Here is a 27,464-nt window from a genome sequence, read left to right as displayed (position 1 = left end):
CTTCAGAAGTGATATATAATTTCCCCAACATATGGTACATAAACTTTAAGCAACCCACCTGGCATTCTTTTCAGCATCTAAAACAGCTTGTGCCAAATCCTTGTGGGCTTTCTCTGCTTCTTTTGTTAATTTCATATAACGTGACTGAACCAGACACAGTTCTCTGAAACAAAGCAAAGAAATTTCAAATTTGGGCTGGGGATTTAGCTCAGTAGCACAGTGCCTGCCTTGTAAGCACAAGGTCCTGGGTTCGATCCCCAGTACCAAAAAAAAAAAGAAAGAAAGAAAGAAAGGAAAGAAAAGAGGGAAGGAAGGAAGGAAAGAAGGAAAAGAAATTTCAAATTCATAATTGGAGACTTCCAAAGTTTCTACCCAGGAAATCAGATTTACACTCAGACATCTTCTTGGTTTTCTAGTTTTTCCACTTTATAACCCAAAATAAGAAATCTAGTGCAATTCTAGATGGAATCTTGCCAAGCTTGGCAAAAGAATCAAGCTGCCAAGAAAAGGAAGAAAGAAGACATGGTGGGGGCATCCTCTGGAATACAGTGCAGGCCGATACTGACAGACAAGGCTGCCACATTGCTCTGCCTCACCCGCTGGTCTGTTTATCCTGTCCCCTTTATTCTCGCCACTAAGCATCATACCACAGTTAGATGATCACTAACCTGTCCTTGATTGCTATAGAATGCTTATTCTCTTTGGTATTTGAATCTTAATGTCCATAATTCCTATACTACTCTGTAAACCTGATAAAGGTAAACATCTGTATCTTGGAAGAGAGTCTCTTCCCTGTCAAATATATACAAAGCCTGAATTTTGTGATAAACTACATAACCCACTTCTCTGCATCTATTTACAATATCCAGTTCTTGCAGTTCTCTTCCTAAACATGAAGAGGAGACAAAAGAGTCTTCACCTTTAACCATTCCACTTTCTATGAATATCTTTTCCTTTATTTAAAGACATGGCTCTGAATGTTGTATTCAAGATAATCAGTTTTTACCTGGTCAATTCCTCAATAACATTCTTGAAATTATACAGTTCTTCTAAAATGCACTGATTCATTATTGACTGAGTTACCAACTCCTTATGAATTCAATCATCTACCTGGCAATTTGGTCAAGCATCTGCACATACCTCTCTCTGTATAAGAAACAAGGGAAACACACCATGCAAAAGGTGCAAAGGGGAAGGGGAAATGGGAGGGATAAGGGAAAGGAAAGACGGGAATAGAATTAACATGAGAAAATGAAAAAATGGAAACAAAGTCTTTGTAGATAGGGAGGGGTGGAGGGGGTGAAGGGAGGGCAGGGGAAGGGGGAAAAAATAAGAATCAAGAGAGATTATGTAAAGGTACAAATCTCCAATGATGAATGTCATAATACTATATACCTAAAATGTACCAATAAAATTAATTTTTTAAAAAAGAATGTGAAGATAACATATATATATATATATATATATTATATATCCAAGAAACTGAATTATAATTTTTAAACTTTCCTGTAAAGGAACCTCTGGAACAGATAACAAAGGGACAATGGGATGGTAATGGGATTTTAGATATGATACAAAAAGCACAAGCAACAACAAAAACCCAAACAAATTAGATTCATCAGAGTCTGAACTTTACACACATCATACATCACCATTAAGTAACGACTACACAGAGAATGAGAGACAGTATTTTCAAACTATGTTATCTAATAAGAGACTTGTAGGGCCTGGGATTTAGTTCAGTGGTTCTGCTGCCTGCCTGGCAAGTCCAAGGTCCTGAGTTTGATCCCCGGTAACAAAATAAAATAAAATAAAATTCAAAAGGAAACTAGGCCAACCACAGTGGCACATGCCTGTAATTTGAGCAGCTCAAGAGGCTGAGGCAGGAGGACTGCAAGTCTGAGCCCAATGTGGACAACTTAAGGAGACTCTGTTTCAAAATTAAAAATAAAAAGGAGCCCACATGGTGGTACACATCTATAATTCCAGGGTTCAGTCCTAAGTACTACCAAAAAAAAAAAGAAACAAATAAAAGACTAACAATAGCTCTAACCTGATTTTGGACAGTAGTTCTCCTCTATCTGCACAGTCCACACTGACTTGTCGAATAAGTTCATGAAATACTGTGTTGTAGATGCTCTGCTCCTTCTTTAACGTATGTAATAGCTGGTGCATCTGGCCAAAGATAAGTAAAATAATCAGTACTTATGATAGTATTAACAGTTAAAAAGACATTTTAGGAGGTGAGAACTCTGAACAAGTTTTAGTAACAGGATTAATTTATTTCATTGCTTTTTCACATATATACACACACAAAATAATATATGATTTTTAAAATCTGTCTAATTGTACACATTTTTGTATGGCACACTGAGGTGACAATATCGCTGGTATGCTATGCCTTCCAAAAACTTTTAAAACATGAATGTAACCATGAGCACACATCAGACAAGCCAAAACTAAGGAATATCTGACAGAATAACTGGCCTGTGCTGTTCAAAATGATCAAGGTCAAGAAAAACAATAAAGGCCACAGAACTGTGTCTAAAGGAACATGATAACTAGAAGTGCTCTGTGATGCTCAGATGCCAGGCTAAGCGGAAGTAGCTTTGAAAGCCATTACAGGGATAACTGATGAAAGATGAAATTTGGCTATGGACTATGCTAGGTAATGTCCTGATTTTAATACTATGGATATTTGAGAGAATGTCCTTATTGGTACAAATAAACCCTATGATATATGGTAGTAGAGGCTAGATGTCTCCAATTTAGAATAGACCAGAAAGAAACTATGCATATACAATAGGGAATGAGGATGAAAAAACAAATAGGGAACCATGTAAATAACAGGTGGGAGAATTTGGGTGCTAGACTTGAATGACCCTTCAAAATATATGCTGACATTTAACTGCTATTATAACAATATTAAAAGGTAGGACTTGTGGCCACATGTGGTGGCACATATCTGTAATCCCAGCATGGGGCTAAGGCAGGAGGATCACTGCGAGTTCAAGGATGGCATGAGCTACATAGTGAGTTCAAGACCAGCCTGAACTCCATAGCAAGACCCTGTCCCAAAAACCAAACAAAAACAAAAGGTGGGCCTTTAAGGGGTGATTAGAACATGACGGCTCTGGCCTTATAAGTGGATTAATGCTGTCATCATCACAGAAATAGCCTCCTACTTACTTCAGGCCAATTTCTTCTCCCTATTTTATGAGATCACTTGCCCTTCCACCTTCCACCATGGTTGATGTAGCATGAAAGCCCTTGCCAGATGCTGCTGCCACACAGCCTCCAGATCCATGAGTCAAATAAACTCCTACTGTTTATAAATTTGAGACATTGTGTACTCCATTATAGCAGCAGAAGATAGACTAAGGCACTGGGTAAAGGCTCCATCAGATTATCTTCTACTAAATTTTTTGTAAGGTTTAAACACTATACAAGTAAAAAATATATCAAACAAAAAAGAAATAGCCCCAGGCCAGGGATTTAGATCAGTGGTTCCAGCACCTGCCTTGCAAGCACAAGGTCCCAAGTTCGATCCTCAGTACCAAAAAAATAAAAAATAAAAAGAAAGAAAGAAAGAAAGAAATAGCCCTAATAAAGAAAAAAAATTTCTATGTAAAGTTGAAGAGTTTTTTCATTAAGTACAAAATAAAAGTTACAAGTGGTAAGAAAGCATGGTTTAACTGGCAGAGTTTTTTAGTAGTATATAAAGAAATGAAGTCTTTTAAAGAAAATAATAAATGCTGGTAAGGATACTCTAAAAGGGAAGCACACATTTTAGAGGGAATGTAAATTAGTATAGCCACTATGGAAAACAGTATAGGGGTTCTTCAAAACACTACAAATACAACTACAGTATGATCCAGAAATCCCTCTACTTAGAAATATATCCAAAGGAAAGAAAATTAGTGTGTCAGGGAGACAGCTGCACTTCTGTATTTATTACACTACTATTCATAACAGTAAAAAAGTGGAAATTGAATGAAGCAAAGAATGGATAAAGAAAATGTGGTGCACATACATAATGGAATACTACTTAGCCGTAAAAAGGCATGCTATCCCATGATTACACACTGTGTTAGGTAAAATAAGTCAAGCACAAAAAGGCAGGCACTGTATCTTCTCACTTATACATGGAAGGTAAAAACACTGATCTCATAGAAGTAGAAAGTAGAATAATGGTTACCAGAGCCTGGGAAAGGGATAGAGAGAGAATGGTTAATGGTTAATAATTTCTAATGTTCCATAGCACAATAGCATAAGTATAACTGACAATTACTTGTATATTTCAACATACCCCATGCAGAGGATTTTAAATGTTCACAACACAAAGAAATGATAAATGTTAGAGGTGCTGGCTATGCCAATTACTCCAGTCTGATCATTCCAAGTTTTAGACATATATTCAAATATCCTACTTATCTCATAAATATACACAATTATTATATATCAATTGAAAATAAATACATAATAAGGATCTTACAAGCAGTGGTGCCCATGTTCAGTGACACATGTAACAATACAGTCATGTGATACATAATGACATTTGAGTAAACAACAGACCACATATATGACAGTGGTCCCAGAAGATGATGCACAAATACTTGCCATTGTATTACAAGTGCCTATAGCAGTCAGTATAGTTAATTTGCTGTAGTCATACGCTACATCATACAGCCTATGTGCGCAGACAGCTACACCAGGTAGGTTTGTGTAATGATGTTCTCACAATGACAAAATTGTCTAATGATGCATTTCTCAGAAAACATCCTTATTATTAAATAATGATTGACTATACTAATAATTAATTATACAATTTTATCACATGCCAGGCACTTTTCTGGGTACTTTATGTTTGTTTTTATTCTAACCCAGGCACTCTGCCTCCAGAGCCCGTGCTCTTGAACACTGAATTACACTGATTTTTTGCAATTACTTTGGTTGGTCCTGCATATTCCTCATTTTCTACACCAGCCCTCTCTAGCATAGTGTTCATCACTTCAGTCAGTTGGACCACTTCCACTCTTCTATTACGTTTCCTAGAAGATTAGGTGGCCAAAATGTAAATAACATTTTAACATCTCATGCTCAAATAACAAAAAGAATATAAAATGTATAAATAAAATACATAATTATGGAATATTAACAGTAATATTTCAAAGCACTAGACCTGTATCTATTCATCTAGTGGGATATTAGTAATAGAATTTTTAAAAACCAAGAAAACATGTAAATAGTATGATCTTTTTCTTAAAAGAAAATAATTCTCCCCTCCAAAGATTCTATATAACTATTATCTAAGATGGTTAGAACATATGAAAAATGTGGAGAGACCAACACCCAGTGTGAGAGAAGAAAAAGGACAAACGAAAGAAGACCGCAACAAAATACTAATCGTTAAATGTAGAATATAACTGTTTCATACTAAATACTATTTACACTTATGTAGATTTGAATATGCAATTGGACATGTGAAAACAACTAATTAGATAATAGAACAATACAAAATTATTGTCTTGGGTTCCTGCTATACTTTTGTTTAATAAAATATCAACAAAAAGAATACATGTGAACATAATCATTCTTTCTAAATAACACTGTAAAATAAACCATACGTACATGGATGGGAAGAGCAATAGCCTGTTTTCACTATCCGTGAGAAGAGTAGTATATTTGCTACAATGAATAAGAGAAGAACATGTTATTTTAAGAGAATGATTGGGGCCTGGGGATGTAGCTCAGCGTTTGATGATGTGCTTAGCATGCACAAGGGGCTGGCTCTGGCCTTAGCAGCACAGAGAGCATCTCTTCCCACTGAGGATTAATACCAAGAATATATAAAGAACTGAAGAGCTAACCCTCCCAAAATAAATGACTCAATCAAAAAAAGGACAAATGAACTGAATGGACGCTTCTCAAAAAAAGTACAAGTGGTATATGAAGTACATTAGATACATTAAAATATTCAACATCATTAGCCATTAGGGAAATACAAATCAGAACAATTTTGAGATGTCATTTTATCCCAATCAGCATGGCTGTCATTAAGAACACAAAATATGGGGCTGGGGATTTAGCTGCCTAGCAAGCACAAGATCCTGAGTTCAATTCCTGGTACAAAAAAAAAAAAAAAAAGAGAAGAAGAACACAAAATACAACAAATGAACATCTGGAGGAAAAAGAAACCCTCCTGTTTCTTTGGTGAGAAGGTAAACTAGTATAGCTACTGATATCAGTATGGAAATTCCTGAAAGTAACTAGAAATAGAAATAATGACCCAGCATTACCACTTCTGGGTATGTTCTCAGAAGAATTAAAGACATAATATTATAGTGATACATATATATGTGTTTATAGTGGCATAATTCACAATAGCTAAGCCCCAGAAACAACCTAGATGCCCACAAACTCATGAATGGATATAGAAAATGCAGTATATATACACACGGGAATATTATTTGGTCACAATGAAAGATGAAATCAGGTCATCTGCAGAAAATGGATGGAACTTGAGACCATCACCGTAAGAAAAATAAGCTAGACTCAGAAAGTTAAATATTACTTTTTGTCTTATACAAGAAACCTAAAATATAAATAAACAGACTAAGAGGGCTGGGGATTTAGCTCTGTGGTGCCACTGCCTGCCTTACAAGCACAAGGTCCTAAGTTTGATCCCTGGTATCAAAATAAATAAATAAGCTTTAAAAAGAAACAGACTAAAGCTGGGTATGGTGACACATGCCTATAAATCCAGCACTTGGGAGGCTGAGGCAGGAGGACTGCCATGAGTTTGAGGCCAGCCTGGGCTACATATAGTGAGTTCAAGGTTAGCCTGAACTACATGATGAGACCCTATCTCAAAAATAATCTAACTAACTAAACTAATAAAGGAGAGATGACAGGAACCTAGAAGGTAGATTCTTGGAAATAGGGAAGGTGATGGGGGAGTAGAGAGAAAAGGGAAAACAGGAGGAAAGGGATTGAAAATCAACATATGTTATATGCATGTACCAATTCCCCAAAATAAACATCACTATTCTATATTAAAATATACACTAATTTTAAAAATTCCTAAACAATGTCACATAGTTCAAGCACTACTAAAAAAACCATCAAATATAACAGAAATCAATGAGTCTAGGTGGTAAACTACCAGCTAATAAATATAAAAAAAAAAGATGTAGCTTAAAAAAGTCATCCAAAGATCCATAACTAATGGATTTCCAGGAAATATACATTTCATTATTCGGTAGTACAGGAATATGATGTCTTAAATTTACTCTTTTTTTTTTTTTTTTAGTACTGGGGATCAAACTTGGGTCCTTGCACTTGTGCTACAAGCAGTGTAACCATGGAGCTAAATCCCCGGCCCTCAAATTTACTCTTAAATAGTTTTACATTCATGTGTGAGTGTATGTGTGTAAAAGCAAATGAGGCCAAATATAACAAACATTTAGAATCAGGAAAGAAGGTATATTGGAATTCCTTGTCTTGTTTTTACAACTTTTTCATGAGTTTGGAATTAAATTAAAATTTAAAAATACCCAAAAAAATGAGTTCCACTTGGTTGTCTTTGGCCAATTGTTGTTTGAAACACTCTCACAATGAAATCTCATATAACATACATATTACATAACAACCAAGGAGTGGCTGCTTCTCCATGCTTTATTATAAAACGTTAGTCCAAAGTTCTAGTTGTTTTATAGTCAGGTGTGGTGGCACATGCCTATAATGCCAACACCCAAGAGGCTGAGGCAAGAGAACTGCCAAAAGCTCAAGGCCATTTGGTGAGCTCAAGGCCAGCCTAAACTGCATAGCAAGATCCTGTCTCAGAAAGAAAAAACAAACAAAAATCCAAAGTTCTTTTTCAAACTATGAAACATTCAGGGGTGGGGATTTAGCTCAGTGCTCTTACCACCGGCCATGCAAGCACAAGGACCCGAGTTCGATCCCCGGTACCAAAAACAAAACAAAAAACTATGAAACATTCAAATGTTGTCTCAGAAAATATAACCAAGATCTCATTTTCAATCCCATAAGCAGAGAATCAAAGACAATGAGATGACAAGTCTGCAGTCTGAGATTCTGACTCAAAGGGCTACTTTCCTTTGTCTGCAGGGTTATGACCATGTACGACCTATACTTAAAAGATACAGTCAATATTTGGAACAAAGTCCCAGTTTTTAAAATTTAAATTTAAAGCTGCAGAAAGGAACAGAGAACAATTTAGTCATTTAATTACTAAAATCCCAAACCATGAAGTCTTCATTAGCTTTTTAAAAATCTCTGTTCAATTATATTAGGGCAGCTAGCCTGCGTTTTCTCATTACACCAGGATACAACTGTGCTGTCCCCAGGTTTTTCTAGGCATGGGAATGAGAAAATAGTTCAACATGTCAGGTATTTGATGTGTGTCATATACTCACTCATCGTAGCACTCCAAACCTGAAACTCCTATACTTGACACAACATGAAATTCTTCAGGAATTAAAGTGTTTGTTAATCTCTTTGGCTTAAAAAATGAAAAAAGAGAAGAATAAATATATTAATAGATGAGAAAGTTGAGTTGTGCAAACCCTAATTCCTACCCCAAAGGGATACTATGTATTTTTTATTAGTATACATGTGCGACACATAATGAATACCTTCCTCTTGGAGGGCTTGCACACATACACATCACACCTCAATCCTTCTACATCCCTTTCCCCTTCCCTCCCCCTCCCCCTTTTTCCTCCATCCCTTCCCATTTGCTTCTTGTTTCCTATAATCTATCATTTATTTTGCTCTGAATTATTTATACTTTGGGTTTTATATATAAGAAAAACCACGTGATATTTGATCTTCCTGTCTGATTTCACTTAATATTATGTTCTCAAGCTTATTTTCCTACAAATGACTCAAATTTACCCTTATTTATGCTTGAATAGCACTCCATTATGTGTATACACCACATTTTCTTTATCCATTCAACTGTTTGTGGACATACAGGCCACTTTCAAGATTTAGCTATTATGAGTTGTGCTGCTATCAACATGGGTATGCATGTAGCACTATAATATGATATCTTTAACACTTTTTGAAGGATATCTAGAAGGGGAAAGCTGGATCAATTGAAATTTCTACTTCTTTGGGGAATTCCATACTTATTTCCATAGTGGTTGTTCTAGTTTACATTCCCACCAATAATGTAGGAGGGTTCCTTCCACACATACACAACTTTGCCAGCATTTGTTATTTGATTTCTTGATGATAGTCATCCTTTCTGGAGTAAGATGGAATCTCAGTGCTGTTTTAATTTGCATTTCTCTAATGACCAGAGATGTTGGACATTTCTTCATGTACTTATTAGCCATTTGTATGTTTCCTCTTGAGAAGTGTCTATTCATTTCAATTGAATATTTTTGATTGGGTCTTTTATTTAGGGGTCCAAATTTTTTTAAGTTCTTTACATATTGCAGATATTAGTCCTGTTGCAGGTATAGCTGGAAAAATGTTTTCCCATTGTACAGGTTGTCTTTTTACTCTGTTGGTGGTTTCTATTGCTGTGCAGAAGACTTTAATTTGATATAATCCCATTTGTTGACTCTTAGTTCTATTTCTTGTGTCACTGGAGTTCTGTTCAGAAACTACTTCCCTAAGCCTATGTCTTCAATAGTTTTACCTATTTCATCTTCCAGCAGATTGGTTCTGTTTTAATACCTAGTTATTTGATTGTTTTAATTTTAGTTTAGTACATGGTTAAAGAGACAGGTCTGTAAAAGATATAATAGACAATGTTAAATAGGAAGAAAAGGGGCAAAGGGGAAGAGGAAGTGAGAGGGGTAGGGGAAAAGAAAGAAGGAAATGGAATTAATATGAGAAAATGAAAAGATGGAAACAAAGTCTTTGTAAATAGGGAGGGGTAGAGGGGTTAAAGGGGGGGGCAGGGGAAGGGGGAAAAATAAGAACCAAGAGAGATTATGTAAAGGTGCAAATTTCCAATGATGAATGTCATTATACTTATACCTTAAATGTACCAATAAAATTAAATTTAAAAAAAGAGATGGGTCTAGATTCAATCTTCTGCATGTGGACAACTAGTTTTCCCAGCACTATTTGCTGCAGAACTCTTTTCTTCAGCCTGTTTTTCTCCCCTTGTCAAAGATAAGATGTCTGAGTGTGCCTGGAATTGATTCTGCATCCTCTACTCTGTTCCTGTGATCTACATATCTATTTTTGTGCTGTACCGTGCTGTTTTAATCACCATAGCTTTGTAATATAGCTTGAGATCCAAGATTGTGATGCCTGCTGCTTTGGTTTTCTTCCCTAGGATTGCTTTTGCTGTTCCGGGTCTCTTCCTGTTCCATATGAATTGTAGGACTGTTTTTCTAGTTCTGTGTGAAATGATATGTTGGTATTTTGATTGGATTTGCACTAAATGTACAAATTCGTTTTGATATATGGCCATTTTGACAATATTAGTTTTGTCTATCCAGGAACAAAGAATGGCTCTGAATTTTCTGGTGTTCTATTCAATCTCCTTTTTCAGAGTACTATAATTTTCATTATAGAGGTCTTTCATTTCCTTGGTTAGTTTAATACTAATATTTTTGAAGCTAATATGAAGGTATTGTTTTCTTGATTTATTTCTCAGTATATTCATTGTTTGTGTATTGAAATGCTATTGAATTTTGTGTACTGATTTTGTATCCTGCTACTTTGCTGAATTTGTTTATTAGTTCTAGGGGCTTTTTGGTGGAATTTTTTTGGATCTTCTATGTATAGGATCATGTCACCTGTGAATAAGAATAGTTCAGCTTATTCCTTTCCTATACACAAAAGGGATACTATTTATTAAATTGAGGAATCTTGATTACAGAAATAACAGTATTTTAGTAATGTACATGATAGCAAACAACAGGAACAAAACTTTAAGCAAAGCATACATTTTTAAAAGTAAGCATGAATTTAAGAACAAGTTTAGTTCTAATGTAATCGGCCTCAATATCTGAGGAAAGGCTAGTTCCAGGAATCCCACACATACCAAAAATCTGCAGTTGTCAAGTCTGCTCTATAAAATGGTGCAGTATTTGCATATAACCTATACATATCCTCTCATTTATTTAAATCATCACTAGATTATTTATAATAATATAATATAAATGTTCTATAAATAATTGTGATACTGAATTATTGAGGAAATAATGATAAGAAAAATTCTATACAGGTTCACAACAGATGCAATTTTTAAAAAATATTTCCCATTTGTGGGTGGTTGGGTATGCAGATGAGGACCTCTCAGATATACAGATCTCAGTGTATTCAGAAATTCATCATTAGGCCAAGCATGGTGGCACATCCCTATAATCTCAACACGCAGGAGAAGCTGAGACAGCAGGATCACTTCGAGTTCAAGGTCAGCATGGGCTACATAGTGAGTTCAAGGCCAACCTGAACTACATAGCAAGATCTTATCACAAAAAACAAACAAAACAAAACAAAACAAAAAGAAAGAAATTCATTATTTTTTTAACTTGGTAGGAAAACTAAAATTCAGCTTAGCATCATACCATGAATAAGAAATCTACAACTTTGTATGTGGATTTCTGGAAGGAAAAATCTAGTCTTCCCATTGCATTTTCTAAAGTGGCAACTGTGGTTTGGAAAACAGCTTAAGGTATTTTTGATCTTCACCCACTAAATAGCTTCTTAAGGAAATAAGACAGTAAGCAATCTATTTGGGGGAAGTTATTTAGAGAGTAGAGAGAGGGAGAGAAGATTACTTATCAAGTGTTTTACCTTGTGAGGGATGAGGTCACCATCATGTTTCTCGTGATCATCTTTGGATTGTAATGCATGGTCCGAATGTGGGGGACAAATTGCATTCTCTCTAGTCTCTTCTTTTACGTATTTAACATCATACAGAAAAGAAATATCCCTAAAAATAAGAAAAATACATATTTCAAAAATAAATTTTCCATTCTGGCTACTAAATAAGAGGGAGTAAGATCCACACATATCATACTAGTGAATAAAGTGGTCATTTATGTCAGCAAAACTGATCTTACCGCATACTTCCTAAGAAGATCGGACCGTTACATACAAATTTCTCCAACATTCTTCCTCTATATGAAATCTCATTCACATCAGAAACTCTTTCTGTTAATCTTAGGCTAAGATAAATTCTCTTTTCCATGGTTATTCCTTCCACTTATCCACTTGATTCCATCCTTGCCTACATCACTGAGTATTCTGGTCCATCAGTCATAACTTCTGTGTTTTTCCTACTCTATTGAAACATTCCTCTTGGTCTATAACCAGTCTTTTCCCCTTCTGAAAACTTTGCTTTACCATACACTGCTATCATTTCATCATGATTGGCCTATCTATCTATCTATCATCTCTCAATTTCCGTTCATCAAACTTCCCTACAATCTGATTTCCACCCACATCTCTTATTCTGAAACCATTTTCCAGAAAGCTCATGATGACTTGCCACTGTAAAGTCAAATTATCTCTTATTAGTTATCTTCCACTACATTTCTCTGGTTCATTTTCCAAAATTGACCACCTCTGTGCTTAAAAACTCTCTTCCTCTATTATCTGTGTTACTAAACGCTCCTGGTTTTTTGTCCTAACTGCTCCATCTTAGGCTTCCCTGTGTCCTCCTGTTACTAAATGGAAATCCTCCACAAATGCATGTCTTCATACCTCTACTCTTTTTCCTGTACCTTTTCTCCCTTGGCAATGTCATCAAATCTCACCTTATCCCAAATGTTACTTCCAGGAACAACTGACTCCTTCCATTCTATCATTTCCTCCTCTTGTATTCACTAATTCTGTCAATTAGCACTATCCTTGCCTCATCTAAATCTCACTAGAATTATTGAGACTCTCCCATTTGTAACCCTTTTGTAAACTTTTTTTATTAGTACATATTTGTCATACACATTGATCACAATCATAATAAGGAATTTGTACCTATACATAATATATCTTGATTTTTCCTTTTTTCCCATTCCCCTTCCCTCCCTTCAAACTCTCTTCCTCTCTTTATTTACAAAAGCTTTGTTACCATTTTTTCCTTCTCTCCCCCTTCCCTTCTTCCCCTCTCTTATTCCCCTTCCTATATGAACATGTTCTTCCTACTTCCAAATATTTATCCATCATTATGCTCCTTATTTACATTTGGGTTTCTTACACAACAGACACAGTATGACATTTAAACTTTTGTGTCTGATTTATTTCACTTAAGATTATGGTCCATCCATTTTCCTACAAATGACTGAAGTTTATGAGTCATTCATGGCAGTGTAATACTCCATTGTATACACATGGCACAGTTTCTCCATCCATTCATCTGTTGTTGGGCATTTGGGCTGTTTCTAAGATTTAGCTGTTATAAGTTGTGCTGCTATAAACATGGGTATGTATGATTCACTGTGATATGATGCTTTTAACTCTTTCAGGAAGATACCTAGAAAGGGAACAGCAGAGTCAAATGGGACTTCTATTTTTAATTTTTTGAAGAATCGCCATACTGATTTCCATAGTGTTGTACCAGACTACACTCCCATCAGCAATGAAGAAGGGTTCCTTTTTTTGCCTAGTCTCAACAGCATTTGTTAGTGGTTGATTTCCTGATAGCCATTCTTTCTAGAGTGAGATGGAATCTCATTTCTCAAATGACCAATGATGTTGAGCATTTTTCATAATTTGTTTCTGTTTGTACATCCTCACCTGAGAAGTGTCTGTTGATTTCAGATGCTCATTTTTGGATTGGGTCTTTAAATTTAGGCGGGTCTGATTACTTTGAGTTCTATATTTGTACTAGATGTTAGTCCTTTGCCTGAGGAATACTTGGTAAGATTTTTTTCTACATTATGGTGTGTCTCTTCACTCCATCGGTGGCTTCTCTTGTTGTGCAAAAACTTTTTAATCTGATATGGTCCTAGTTGTTGATTCTTTGTAATATTTCCTGTGTATCTCAGGTTCTGTTCACAAAGTCTTTGCCTGTACCTATGTCTTCAAGACTTCCACTTATTCTCTCTTCTAGCAGATTTAGTGTTTCTGTTTTAATATTTAGATCTTTGATCTATTTTTATTTTAGATCAGTGCATGGTGAGAGATATGGGTCTAGTTTGAGTCTCTGACATGTGGAAAGCCAGTTTTTCAGAACCATTTATTAAAGAGGCTAACTTTCATCCAGTGAAGGTGTTTGGCCCCTTTGTCAAAGGTAAGATAGCTGAGTGTGCTCGGAATGCTTTCTGCGTCTTCTGTTCTGTTCCACTGACCCTTGTATCTGTTTTTTTGCCAGTACCATACTGTTTTTATCACAATAGTTTTGTACTATAACTTCAAATTGGGGATTGTGATGCTTTCTGCCTTGCCCTTGTTGCCCAGAATTGCTTTTGCTATTCAAGGTCTCTTCTGGTTCCAAATGAATTTTAGGATTGTTTTCTTTATTTATGTAAGGCATGTTACTGGCATTTTCATTGTGATTCCATTAAATCTGTATACTGGTTTTGGAAGTATGACCATTTTACTATATTAGTTCTGCCTATTCAAGAACAAAGGATATCTTTCCATTTTCTGATATCCTCTTTGATGTTTTTCAAAGTATTGTAGTTTTCAATATATGTCTTTTACTTCCTTCATTAGATTGATTCATCAGTATTTCATTTTTCTTGATGCTATTGTGAAAGATATTGTTTCCCTAATTTCTGTCTCAGTGAGTTTGTTATTCATGTTCAGGAATTCTATTGATTTTTGAGTGTTCACTTTGTATCCTGTTATGTTGCCAAATTTGGTTATTAATTCTAGGAGTCCTTTGGTGGAGTTTTTGAGGTCTTCTATGTAGAGTACCATGTCATCAGCAAGTAATGATAATTTAATTTCTTCCTTTCCTATACGTATTCCTTTCATTTCTTTCTCTTGTCTAATTGCTCTGGTTAATGTTTACAGAACTATATTGAACAGGAATGGTGATAGTGGTCACCCTTATCTTGTTCCTGATTTTAGAGTGAAAGCTTTTAGGTTTTGCTGATTTAGTATGATGTTGGCTGTTGGTTTGTCATCCATGGCTTTTATCAAACTGAGATAAGGACTTTCTATTCCAATTTTCTGTACGGTTTTTATAATGAGTGTGTACTGGACATTGTCAAATGCTCTCTCTGCATCTATTGAGGTGATCATGGTTATGTCCTTCATTCTATTAATGTGCTGTGTTATATTTATTGATTTGCATATGTTGAATCATCCCTACATCCTTGGGATGAATCCTACTTAGTCATGGTGTATAATCTTTTTGATAATTTGCTGCATTGTTTGCCAGTATCTTATTTTAGAATCTATGTTCATTAGGGAGATTAGCCTGTATTTCCTTTTTGGTTCGATCCTTTTCTCGTTTTGTTATCAGGGTAATGCTTGGTTCCAGGAATGAGTTTGGGAATATTGTTTTCCTCTCAGTTTCATTAGAGTTTGAGGCATAATTGTATTAGATCCTCTCTAAAGTTCTTGTAGAATTTAGCAGTGAATCCCCCAAGACGTGGGCTTTTCCTTGTTGATCATTTTTAAAACCTACTTCTTCAAGTTCACTAATTGATATTGGGTTATTTAGAATTTTTATATCTTCTTGATTCAGCTTTGGTAATTCACATGTGTCGAGGAATCTGTCAATTTCTTCTGAGTTTTCTATCTTCTTAGAGTATGTGTAGGTTCTCAAAGTAGGTATTGATGATCCTCTGTATTTCTGCAGGATCTATTGTGATTTCACCCTTTTCATTCCTAATTGCATGGATTTGGGTTTTTCCTTTTTTGATAAGGTTGACTAGGGGTTTGTCTATTTAATTTTTCAAAGAACTATCTCTTTCATTCATTAATTTTTTGGACTGTTTTCATAACCTCAATAGCATTAACTCCTGCTCTGATCTCTACAATTTCCTCCTTGTATGGACTTAGGGGTTTAACTTGCTCTTCTTTTTCTACAACCTTGAGTTTGAATATTAGGCTATTTATTGGAGCTCACTGTTTTTTGATGTGGGAACTCACTGCTATATGATTTCCTCATAGGATTGCTTCTATTGACTCCCATGTCATATTGACGTTGTTTAATTGTAGAAACTGTCTGATTTCTTTATCTGTGACCCATTGGTGTTCAGGAGGGTGTTATATCATTTCCATGAATTTATGTACTTTTTGAGATTTCTTATGCCACTGATTTCCAATTCATTGCACTATGATCCGATAATATGCATGGATGATTTAAATTCCTTTGCATGTACTTAAGCATGTTCTATGAGCTAGTATGTGGTCTAATTTGGAGAAAGCCCCATGTGTTGCTGAGAGGAATGTGCAATCTGTTCTTGTTGGATAAACACTATACAGATATCTACTAAGTTCATCTATTCAAAGGTTTTGTTCAGCCCTGATATTTCTTTGTTGATTCTTTTAGTTTTTGTTTTTTTTTTTAGTTGATCCATCTATTTGTGACAGTGGGCTATTGAGGTCCCTCAATATAACTGTATTAGTGCTTATCTGACTTTTCATATTCATTAGTATTTGTTTTATGTAGTTGGGTGTGCCAGCATTTGGTCCATATATATTTATGATTATCCCTTCCTCTTGAATTGTTCCCTTAGCAATTATGTGGTAACCTTTGTCTCTTCTGATCAGTCTTGGCTTGAAATTCATTTTGTCTACTAATAGAATAGCTATCCTGGCTTTTTTCCAGGTTCCTGTCATATGGAGTACTGTTTTCCATCCTTTGACTTTCAGTCTATGAATTGCTTTTTCAGTCAAATGTTTCTTGTATGCAGTATATTGTTGTTCATTGTTTCTTTTTTAAATTTAATTTTATTGAAACATTTTAGGTATATGATATAATGACATTCATCACTGGAAACTTGCACCTTTATGTACACTGTTTCTTAATTCATTCTGTCAGTCTATTTCTTTTGACTGGTGAATTGAGACTATTCACATTCATGGTTATAACCTATATATATTGACTTTTCCTTGTCATGTTATTTTCCTGTTGTTCATTCCCTTTCTTCCCCTTCTAACTCCTTGCTTTGCCTGGTGAATTCAGTCTTTTGGGATTCTTGGTATTGTTGTCTTTGTTGTCTTTTTCTGGAATATACTTCAGAGCACTTTGCAGTGCTGGTTTGTTTAGTGAATTCCTTCAGGTATTCTTTATCATGGAAGTATGTTATTTCTCCATCAATTTTGAAAGATAGTTTTGCAGGGTACATCAATCTGAGTTGGAGATTGTTTTCTTTTAGGGCTTGAAATACTTCACTCCAAGCTCTCCTTGATTTGAAGGTTTGTGTTGAGAAGCCCGCTGTGATTCTGATGTGATTCTTTATGGGTGATTTGTTTCTTTTCTCTAACAGCTTTTAATATTCTGTTCTTGTGTTGGATTTCTGGAATGTTTACTATTACATGACTTTGTGTAGATTTTTTTTTCTGATCATGGCTAATTGGAGTTCTATATGCCTCATTTCTCTGTATTTCAAATTCTTTTTCCATGATTGGGAAGTTTTCTGTTATTACTTCTGCGAACAGGTTTTTTTTTTCTTTTTATTTTTTTTTTGCAAACAAGTTTTTTTATATCCTTTGTGCTATCTTCTGATTGTGATTGATTTTGACTAATCTTATATTATTCTTCTTTCCATCAACTAGCAGCTCTTGGATAGATTTTTTGTGGTCCCTTGCTAGTTTTAAGAGGTCTTTCATTTGATGATCATTAATCACAATCCCATCTTCTAGATCCAATATTCTATCTTCACATTAATTGACTCTGCTGCATATACTTTAACTAGAACTTTTAATCACCTGGATATCTGTTTGAATCTGTTTTAGGGAATCCAGTCCTTTCCTATGTTTGCCATTCATGGTTTTCAGGTCTTTCCTAATCTCCTCTATTTTTTTAAATCTGTATTTGCTCTAGATTCACTAACCATTTCCTTCATTATGGTCATCAGCTCTTTAATTATCTCTGTTTTGGTTTTGTCAAGAGGCTTATTCATTTGTTTTATTCTGCTGTGACCATTTCATAAAATTCAGCTGGATGGTTTTTTATTTCTACCACCTCAATGCCCCCTTGATATGCCTTGGGGTGAGTTGGGGGTTATGAGTGGCATCTTGGTTCTGTGTTTTCTCCTTCTTTCTTTGTTTCTTTCTTTTTTATTTCTTGTTTTTGTTTTGTTTTCTGCTTTAAGGCTTGTAAATTGCTTGTAATAGGTAGCTTTATTAGCACTACTGTGACCTCTTTAGGGAATGACTTTTCAGAGATGTCCTGTAGGTGTAGCTGGCTGTTGGCTTTTGAGTCTATCCCAGGATCCTATGTTTTCAATTTATTAGGGATGAAAGGTTGCTGCCTGTTTGGCCTAGCACTCAGTTCTCTGAGACTGGAGTATAGTATTATTTATGACCCGCCCCCCCAACCAGGCAATCTAGGTATTGGCAAACAAGGAAGATCAATTGATCACAACTATGTCACCTTGGCTAAAGTAGTATAATCAGTAATAACACTAGCATCAAGCACAGACTGGAAAATGACAAACTTTGAAACTACTAATTTGCCACCTTTAACCACAGGTATATAATTTATAGTTATATAACAAACTCTAAGACAAATCAGAAAATTATAGACAGTTAATATTTACTCAATAGAGTGATTTTACCCTAAGAGGAGATAACTGAAAAGGGATAAGAGGAAGAAATAGAGAAATAAAAGAGAAAGAGATTTAAAGCAAGGCTGAAGGACAGAGGAAGATTACTGGTTAGTCCCAGCAAACCTGCTAAGGATCAAGATTCTTGTGCTTGCTAAACACACACTCTACTACTAAGGTACACCTCCAGCCCTCTATAGCATTGTTTTAATCATGCCACTTACTGTAAACAAAACAAAACAAAAACCACTTTTTCAGATGTCTTTGTCCCTGCACCCAATTTTAAAGTCAGCTTTGGTCAGATTCAAACTCATTTTTTTTGGTACTGAGGATTGAACTCAGGTCCTTCCATTTGCGAGGCAGGGGGCGGAATCACTGAGCTAAATTCCTGGCCCCAAACTCAGTTTCAATTCTTATTCTGGAGTGTATTCTATACATTATTACTGTCTACCTATAGTGGACATTTATTGATTTTTGCTAGCCAGGTATGCATATTCTCTTATTTGAAATAATAATATCTGATTTCCCTTTGAGGAACTACCCTATTCCCCTGCTGAAGATGAGACAGATTAGGGCATGGCAAAGCTGGCTGGGACATAGGCCTGACCTGTTAATTACAAGGTCCCAGAACACATGTGCAGAACAGTTCCCAAAGCTCTGCATGTGGACTTCCCAAGAGAACTCAAATAGGTTTTCAATGGGTTAGTCTAGACCTGATGTCAACCTGAAGCATGGGATCCCAGCACCAACTCTCAGGATCCACATGTAGAAGTTCTCATGGGTTTCCTCAAGATTTGGACAGTACAAAAGAAGCCCCATGAAGAAGTTGCTGCATCCTCCAGAGTGTACTTTTATCTTCCTTTTTCCTCTTTTATTTAGCCCAAGCTTGCTCTGCAGAGCCAGTTTCATCCTCACAGTTCACTTTTATTTTTTAAATAAACTTTGCCACTGCTTTGGGCTCATTTTGTTCAACTCTTTGTTTGAGATGAGAAGAATCTGGACTCTAACTCCAGAAGAAGTGAAAAACCCAAAATGTTTGGGTACCATTTATTTGGCAAGCCACTTTTAGAAGAAGCTCTCCAAAACAAGGAGACTATCAAAAATGTTCTATTACTGGATACATAAATTACAGAGCCTTACAGTTTGTAAGAGCTAAAATATGGAAACACCCCAATTGCTCATCAACTGGAGGATAAAGAATAATGTGGTTTTTTATAAAATGGAGTACTACTCAGCCATAAAGAATGAGAAAGTAGAGGCATTTATAGCTAAATGGATGCACATTGAGGCAATACTCTTACGTGAAATAAATAGGACATGCATGTGTAAATACCGAATAGTCTCTCTGGTGTGAGAAAATGAAAGGGGAAATAAGGATCAAAATGTATAATAAATAATGTGAAATAGAAAGAAAAGGTGCAAAAGGGAAGAGGAAGTGGGAGGGGTAGGGGAAAGGAAAGAAGAGAAAAGAAAAAATGAGAAAATGGTGAAATTGTTGAAAAGAAGGTAATGGAATTAATTTGAGAAAATGAAAAACTGGAAACAAATTCTTTGAAGATAGGGAGGGGTGGAGGGTGTGAAGGGAGGGCAGGGGAATGGGAAAAAAAATAGAATCAAGATATATTATATAAAGGTACAAATCTCCAATGATGAATGTCATTATATTGTATACCTAAAATGTACCAATAAATTTTTTAAAAAACAAATTACAGAGCCTATAATTCCATCTATTCAAGAAGATGAGGCAGGAGAATTACAAGTTTGAGGTCAGCCTGAGCAAGTTAGTGAGACCCCTGTTCCTAACATCAAAAACAAAAATACAGAGATGTAGCTCAACACTCCTTGGTTTCAATCCCTCATACAAAAAAACCTCTACATTAGTAGAAAAGTGAAAGAAAGTCTAATAAAGTTTAGTTATCAATGTTGTATCAACATTAACTTCACACTTCTCACAGATGTACCATGATTATGTAAAATGTTAATATTGTAGAAAGCTGGAAAGGAAAAATGGCTGAGTAGTGGGTGATCAGCAGCAAAATACAGTCTCTCCAGGACCCAGAATCCAGACACACTTGGGAAATAATAACTTGGTAAAGAGAAAAAAAAGTAGATCTCCAGGAATTTGGAGGGAGCTGACAGGAAATGAGAAACTACAGAGAAGATGGAGAAACAGAACAAAGAAAAGGATGAAGCAGGCTGGAAAGCTCATGCTGGCTCCTGGGGAAGGAAACTTGCCTCTGCAGACACAAGGTAAACCCACAGGGTCCGGAGCTCCAAGGAGAAACAACTGTTGGATCCAACAGCACTATTCCCAAGAAAAGCCCATGGCTGTTGTAAACTGCAAAGACACCATGGGGATTTACTCTCAAAGTGACTCCTTCCACAGGGCAGGCTAGAGTTGCAGAAGAAATCTAGGGTAGCACCCACCATGTTGCCAGAGGATGTTTACTCAAGAGCCACTTGAGGAAGGAATTGATTGTTTAAGACTATGACACAGAACAACTACAAAATAACTTTGCTTTAGGGTTTCCAATGTTACCCTCCAACAGTGACTGGGTGAGAGACAACCATGGGAGACAACAGTGAAGAAAGTGTAGGCTAGACATAGATGCCCTAAGAAGATTAAGCTCAGACTGGGAAGGACACAGGGCTCTGCCCTTTCTGGTGAAAAACCAGGGCCACCTTGTGTACAAGCAGAGGGGCTGGGGTCTGAAAGTGCTGGCCTTAAGTCTGATGAATTTCTCTCCCCTGCTGCCTACATCCAGCACAGATCAGAGGTCTGATTGTGTTCCCAATCTATCAACATGAGCAAGGACACCCCTCAGCTAGAATAATTGCCTCAGACTGGGGTATGGATAGAGGAGCCAGTGCAGGAGAGGGCAGTTTACAAATTCACAGGCCATAAAGCTAAGTGGAAAAAAAAAAACAAAAACACTTGACTTGTTGGATTACAAGACTGCAGATCCAGGAAAAAAATCACTCATTCAAAAATACAAAGGTATATTTTTACTCTTTTCTTCTCCCCTTCCCTCTCCCCTCCCCCTCCTCCTCCTCCTTCTTCATTGGTTTGGGAGGGGTTGAGGTTTTTTTATTTTCCTTTTTTACTTTCTTTTTAATATTTTCTTTTTCTTCTTATTTTGTCATCTTTTTTTTCTTCTTTTTGTTTGTTGTTTTCTGTTGCCTTTATCTAATTCTTTTAATTTCATTTACTCCTTAATAGGATCCTTTATTTCACTTTTCCCTCCTACTTCTCAACTTCTATTGCTCAATTTTTCAAATCTTATGTTTTTACTCTCTCATTCCACATCACCTCTATCTGTACTAGTATAACCATTAAGCTTTATTCATCTTTAGATAGTTAACTCTATGGTATTATTGAATTTTTTTATAGTTAGTAAAGGTATAGTTGTTGCACTAAGTACATATTTACTGTATTTCAATATTTGGTTTGTCTTGGTGTTTATAATTTTTTCTATAGTTAGGGTGGTGCAGATTGGGAACATCAATATCCAGTTTGTCTTTGACTCTATTATAATTGCTCTTGCCAGGGTGAAATAGTTGTTGCTAGTAACTGATTTTCTCTGTATGACAATTTCTGGCATGCTTTTGTGTGATTAACAATACTATGGCCCATTCCCAGAGAACCAGGTGCTCAGCGAAATACATTTCAGCCTTCCCTCCTGAATAAACAGAGTTGGATCTTGGATAGAGGCAAAGACCTATAGTTAGCCATTCCCACCATGCATCACTGAAAAGCAGACACTAATTAAGAGATCTCTATACTAACAACCAAGCCTTTCCATGATGAGTGCCCAAAACCTCAACATACACACACACACACACACACACACACAGGAACATGCCTCCCCAAACCCACAACTCTCCTGAAACTGATTCCTGAGGCACTGAAGGGGAAGAAATCAAAAGCCACACACCTAAATTATTCAAAATGATAAAAGATTAAAAAACAGATCAATAACATGCTCAGCGAATTCAAAGAAGATATACCTAAAAAGATAATTGACTTAACAAACAAAATTATCATCAAGTTTACAGAAGACACTGATAAAAACTAGATGAGCTACATAAAACAGTTCTAGACATGAATGACCAGTTTAACAAAGAATTTGAGTCCATGAAATGGTACGAAACAGAAATTCACAAGATTAAAAACTATACGGAATATGTGGGCAGCAAAAGTGATGGCTGCAAGAACAATGTGTAATAACTAGAGATGTGGCTGATATCAATGAGCAATTACTCTTAGATATCTTCAAAACAAAGAGAACATGAAAAATCAATCCAACAGGTTCGGGAATTTAGTTCAGTGGTTCCGGCACCTGCCTCACAAGTGCAAGGTCCCGAGTTCAATCCCTGGTACCAAAATATATATATATATATATATAGGTATAAATCCAACAGCTGCTAATGATGCAAAGAAAACTAATCTAAGATGAATTGGAATTAGTAAAATCAAAAGACAACACAGATGGCATAAAAAAAGATGTTTGCAGAAATAACACCCAGGTATGGTGGCACAGACCTGGAATCTCAGCACTCGGGAGGTTGAATCAGGATGACTGCCGTTAGTTCAAGGCCATATTGGGGTACATAGTGAGTGCAAGGCTAACCAGAATGACATAGTGAGACCCTGTCTCAAAAACAAACAAAAGGAAATAGCAGAAAACTTTCCAAATATGAGAAAAGAATTAAACATAAAGATAACCAAGGCATATAGAACCCCAAAGAGCCACAATTAGAAAAGAACTTCTCTACAACACATCATAGTTAAAATCCCAAAAGTCCAACACAAGGACAAAATCTTGAAAGCTATTAAAGAAAAGCAACAATTAATAGTAAACCCATTAGTACTATAGTAGATTTCTCAACACAAACCTTAAAGGTTAGGAGAGCTTGGGTGAAGGGTTTCAACTCTTAAATGAAAACAACTTCCAACCCAGACTGATATTCTACAGAACTATCTTTCAAAATGGAGCAATAAGATCTTTCCATGACAATTAGCACTTTAAGAAATTCATAATCAGCAAGGGGCCAGGGATTTAGCTCAGTGGTGCTGTGCCTGCCTTGCAAGCACAAAATCCTGAGTTCAATCCCCGGTATATAAAAAAAAAAAGCCTGCAAGAAATTCATGACCACCAAACCAGCATTACAAAAAATATTCAAGAATATCCTTGAAAGAGATAATAAAGCTAAAGCTGCTAAAAAAAAAGTCTAATAGAATTAACACACAAGGCAAGGTGAGCAGTTAAGCAGAAGTAAAAACCAATCAGCAACAGGAAAATAATTCAATGACAGGAATAAGTCAATACCTCTCAGTAATAATGCTCAATGTGCATGGTCTCAATTCCTCAATCAAAACGTGTCACAGATTGGCAGAATGGAACAAGGAAAAACAAAACAGCGATATGTTGTATACAAGAAACACATTTAACCCAAAAAGAAATTCATAGACTAAAAGTCAAAGCATGGCTGGGTGTGCTGGTGCATGCCTGTAATCCCAGCACTTGGGAGGCTGAGGCAGGAGAATCATTGCGAGTTTGAGGCCAGCCTGAGATACATAGTGAGTTCAAGGCCAGTCTGAACACATAGCAAGACCCTGTCTGAAAAAAGAAACAAAATAAATAAATAATAAAAGTCAAAAATGGAAAACAATATTCTATCCAATGAGAATGCCCAAACAAGCAGGAATAGCTACCTTATTTTCAGACAACGTAGACTTCAAGCCAAAACTGGTCAGAAGAGGTAAAGCAGACTACTACATATAGGAATGATAAAAATTATAAATATATGTGCACCAAAAACCAGTGCACCCAACTTCATAAATCAAACATGACTAGACTTAAAAGCTCAGATAAACATAAACACAGGGCCTGGGATTTAGCTCAGCGGTTCTACTGCCTGCCTTGCAAGTGCAAGGTCCTGAGTTCAATCCCCAGTATGAAAAAAGAAAAAAAAAAGATATGGCGAAACATACACACACTTATAGTGAGAGACCTCAATACCCCACTGTCACAAAAACACCAACTGGACAAAAAAAAAAATCAACAAAGAAATACCAGAGTTGAACCAAATCTTTGAACAAATGGGTATATATATAATACATATATATATACTATATAGTATATATATAGTACATATATATATACTATATAGTATATATATAGTACATATATATACACTATATAGTATATATATAGTATATATATATACTATATATATAATATTCCACGCAGTAACAACACAATACACATCTTTCTGAACTGCACATTGAACCATCTCCAAAACACATCACATACTAGTCCATAAAACCTGCTTAAGTAAATGCCAATGAATCACATCACAGCACAATAAAAGAAAATAAATGGCAAAAGAAACCACAGAAATTATGCAAATATAAAGAAATTAAAAATACTCTCTTGAGGGGCCGGGGATTTAGCTCAGTGGTTCCACCGCCTGCCTCACAAACACAAGGTCCACAGTTTGATCCCCGGTACCAAAAAGAAAAAAAATACTTTCTTGAGTAATCAATGGCTCACAGAAGAAATCAAGGAAGAAATTACTTCCTACAATCAAAGGATAATGCCAGAACTTATGAGATACAAAGAAAGTAGTCCTGAGAGAGAAGTTTGTAGCTGTGAATGCCCACATCACAAAAACAGAGTGAGCCAAAAGTAATAACTTAATAATGCACCTCAAGATTCTAGAAACACAAGAATGATCCAAATCTAAAGTAGTACAAAGAGGGAATTTTTAAAGCTCAGAGAAGAAATTGATGAAATTGAGACTAAAAAATATATAAAGAACTAATGAAGAGCAGTTTCTTCAAAAGATTAAGCCAAATAGACAAATTCTTAGCCAGTCTTGCCAAAAAAGGAAAGACCCATATCAACACAATTAGAAATGAAAAAGATGAAATCACAATAGACACCACTGAAGTCTGGAATACTACTAGTAACTGCTTTGAAAATCTGTCGTCCAGGAAATTGGAGAATCCAGAAGAAACAGATAAATTCCTAGATATATATGGAATACTAAAAGTGAACTTAGAAAAATAGAAAACCCCTGAATAATCCAATAAATGGCAATGAAATTGAGTAGCAATTTTTTAAAAACCTACTAACTGGGGCAGGGGATTTAGCTCAGTGGGTCCACCACCTGCCTCACAAGCACAAGGTCCCGAGTTTGATCTCTGGTACCAAAAAAAAAAAAAAAACCCGACTAAGAAAAGCCTAGGAATCAATGGATTCACCACTGAATTCCACATGTACTTCAGAAAAGATGTAATGCTAGTATTCCTCAAACTCTGTAGTGAAATTCAAAGGGAAGGAGTACTGCTAAAGTCATTTCTGGAAGCTAGCATTATCCTGATTCCAAAACCTGAAAAGGATCTAACCAAAAAAGAGAACTACAAGCCAATCTCTTTAATAAACATAGACACAAAAATCCTCAACAAGATACTGGCAAACAGAATTCAACAAATCATGAAGAAAGTCAAACATTATCACCAAGAAAGCCTCATGCCAGGTGTGAAGGGATGGTCAAAATACACAAATCAATAAATGTAATACATCACAGAAACAGAAGCTAGAACAACAACAACAAAAAAATCACATGATCACAATAGATGCAGAAAAAGGCTTTGACAAAATCCAACATCCATTCATGATAAAAAAAAAAAACCTAAAGAAAATAGAGATAGAAGGACCTTACTGCAATCTAGTAAAAGGCATTTAAGATAAACCTACTGCCAACATCATATTAAATGAGAAAAGCTGAAAGCTTTCCCTCTAAAATCAGGAACAAGACAAAAATGTCCATTATCATTACACATGTTTAATATAATACTCAAAATACGAGCTAGGGCAATCAGGCAAGAAACAGAAATAGAAAGGATATGTACAGGAAAGGAAGCAGTCAAATTATCATTATTTGTCATTATATTAATAACATTATGTTGTCTAACATAATCTCCTACATAGAAGACCCCAAAATTCCACTAAAAGACTCTTAAAATTAATAACCAAATTCAGAGACTTTCAGGAAGATGGCAGAGTGGTGAGCAGCAGAGAAAGAGCCCCTCTGAGATTTGGTGTCCTGAGAAGGGAAAGAAGGGGGAAAGTGGGACCCAGGAAGGATCTCAAGCAAGAATTGAAGCCACAGGGAGAGCAAAGAGAGACTTCAGTGAAAAAGAGGGAAGTGGCAGGCAGCAATTTGTTCCACAGTCCAGACTCACAACAATGTGAGTGATGGCAGAAAACTTCCCAGACAATGACAAAGAATTGGACATTCATATAATTGAGGCTTATAAAACTCCAATTAACCATGACAAAAAAAATCCTCCCTAAGGCATATAATAGTCAAGATTCAGAATACGGAAATTGAACAAATTCTTTTCTCTGTTAGAGAAAATTAAAAAATCACCTACAAAGGAAAGCCCATCAGAATCACAGCAGATTTCTCAACAGAAACCCTCAAGTCAACATGGAATGAAGTATTTCAAGAACTAAAGGAAAACAATCTCCAACCCAGACTGATATAACCTGCAAAATTATCTTTCAAAATTGATGGAGAAATAAGGTAATTCTGTAAAAAGGAACACCTGAGGAAATTCATGAACACCAAACCAGCACTCAAAAGTTCTCTGAAGGATATTCTAGAAAGAGATAACAAGGATTATAACTCAATGAACCCCAACAGAATGAATCCAAAAGGCAAGGCAAGAAATTAAACAATGAGGAAGAAAGGAAGCCAATAACAGGAAAATAACATGACAGGACT

General features: G+C 35.8%; 1 pseudogene across 1 annotated transcript in view; it reads right to left on the bottom strand.

Moving 5' to 3' along the window:
• Nucleotides 1-27,464, bottom strand: part of LOC101709467 (axonemal dynein light chain domain-containing protein 1-like) — a 58,221-nt pseudogene that overhangs the window by 9,647 nt on the left and 21,110 nt on the right. Inside the window, exons 5-11 of the transcript XR_015447588.1 lie at nt 11,791-11,929; nt 8,439-8,524; nt 5,632-5,688; nt 4,949-5,051; nt 2,054-2,175; nt 1,007-1,146; nt 59-163 (exon numbers count right to left, since the gene is read on the bottom strand). The product of XR_015447588.1 is annotated as an axonemal dynein light chain domain-containing protein 1-like (transcript). The remainder of the gene's footprint in view (nt 1-58; nt 164-1,006; nt 1,147-2,053; nt 2,176-4,948; nt 5,052-5,631; nt 5,689-8,438; nt 8,525-11,790; nt 11,930-27,464) is intronic.

This window comes from Heterocephalus glaber, unplaced genomic scaffold, assembly GCF_053883595.1.
Source record: "Heterocephalus glaber isolate CG9 unplaced genomic scaffold, H.glaber_assembly_v1.0 deba00000470, whole genome shotgun sequence".
NCBI lineage: Eukaryota > Metazoa > Chordata > Mammalia > Rodentia > Bathyergidae > Heterocephalus > Heterocephalus glaber.
This window is presented reverse-complemented; position numbering and strand designations above follow the sequence as displayed.